Source organism: Penaeus monodon, chromosome 20 (genome assembly GCF_015228065.2).
Source record: "Penaeus monodon isolate SGIC_2016 chromosome 20, NSTDA_Pmon_1, whole genome shotgun sequence".
NCBI lineage: Eukaryota > Metazoa > Arthropoda > Malacostraca > Decapoda > Penaeidae > Penaeus > Penaeus monodon.
Genome location: NC_051405.1, coordinates 18992031 through 18993564, shown reverse-complemented (window position 1 = coordinate 18993564; position 1534 = coordinate 18992031). Strand labels below are relative to the sequence as shown.

At 34.9% G+C, this 1534-nt stretch overlaps 1 pseudogene; it reads left to right on the top strand.

The window, feature by feature from the left end:
- Positions 1-1534, top strand: part of LOC119585931 — a 20948-nt pseudogene extending 19414 nt beyond the window's left edge.

Here is a 1534-nt window from a genome sequence, read left to right as displayed (position 1 = left end):
ATAGAGAAGACATATAACCATATGAAAGTATCAGATATATACTCACTTATTTTATTTGTTTAATTAGCCTGCAGAGGAAGAAGAGACCACGCCCAATCTACCATCCCCTCCAACGGAGCCCCCCAACAGCATTGATTCTCCTGAGGAGGAGTTCTTAGAGGCTCAGGCAGGCTCTCCCTCAGAGGATGATGATGTGGGAGAAGAGGAAGAAGCAGTAAAACCATCTTCTGCAGTCTCACAAGAACCAGTTCCAGTCGCTCAGTAGTAGACAATCGGCCTCATCAACATCTAGACAAAATTAGGTTTGGGAATAAAGATCCAGTTGGTTTGCACTGGGAAAGCCTGTACATTTATGCTGTGTTGGATGTTGATTTCTGTTTTGTAGCAAACAAAAATTCAGTAAGATTTAGCATAAATTTACCAGGTGTGTGTGAATGGGGAAGGATGAGATGAAACTGGAAATTTATTCCAAACCATATAGAAATTATATATGATGAGTTTATGCTGAAATGTCCTTTATGGAGTGCTTAGAAAGAAAAATGTATATTCTATTGAAAAGTATCTAAATGACGTGATTATAAAGAATTAAGGGGATTTGTACATTTTGAATGTTTCCTAACACAACTTGTTTATATGCAAAATAGATTTTCAGTTTAACAAAACAGAAATTTCATAATGCACATAGTAATATGAGTTGCTATATATATGGTAAGGTTTATATTTGACACTTTATAGTCTATAGGACCACCTGCAGTTTTATTATTGAATGCTGGAAGGCTGAGACATTTTCACATTAAACTTCATCTATTCAAAGATGAATAAATACTGTTGCTGCATTCAAGTGATTTGTTGCTGTGCCCTTTATTAATCATTTTATGATTTTATAACCCACAAAGAAGTAACTTGCTACTACTCTAATATTAGGTTAACATAATATTAGTTTCTCTCCTTGGTGGGGGTCAAAACACTACTCATTTATGAATTAAGCTTAAGGTCATCATATCAGCACAAGTATTGCCAGGCCTGCTGTCATTACTTTCGTAGAAAAGAAGATAAAAGAGCAAAAAAATAGATAAGAAAAAGATATTGAAAATCAACAATTGCTTTACATCCAAGAGATTTGAGTAGTGCAGTTTAAGCATTTGAAGAGATCTGATGGGGATGAGAGAGAGGAGTAAGAAGCATCATCGTTTACCATAATGTAGCTCCATCATACTGGCAGCATCATGCAGGATATATTTATCTGTTTGTCGTAGATCTTTAGTGATTTTTAATGAATGATGGGAAGATTATGCAGTTTATCTTGAGAGCAGCGAAACAACAAAGATATTAACATTTTTTCCCTGCTAAATATATATATTTTCTTAGTATAGTCAGGTGATTTCCCCAGTGAGAGGGCCATGTATAATCAGATGTTTAATAAGTGTATAGTAATATTCCTTATCGTGTTCTTCTGTGTCTTTTTCATTTTGTTGGGCATATCTGGGAGATATTTCTGATATTATACAAATCAATGTGTGCAGTCAGTAGAGAC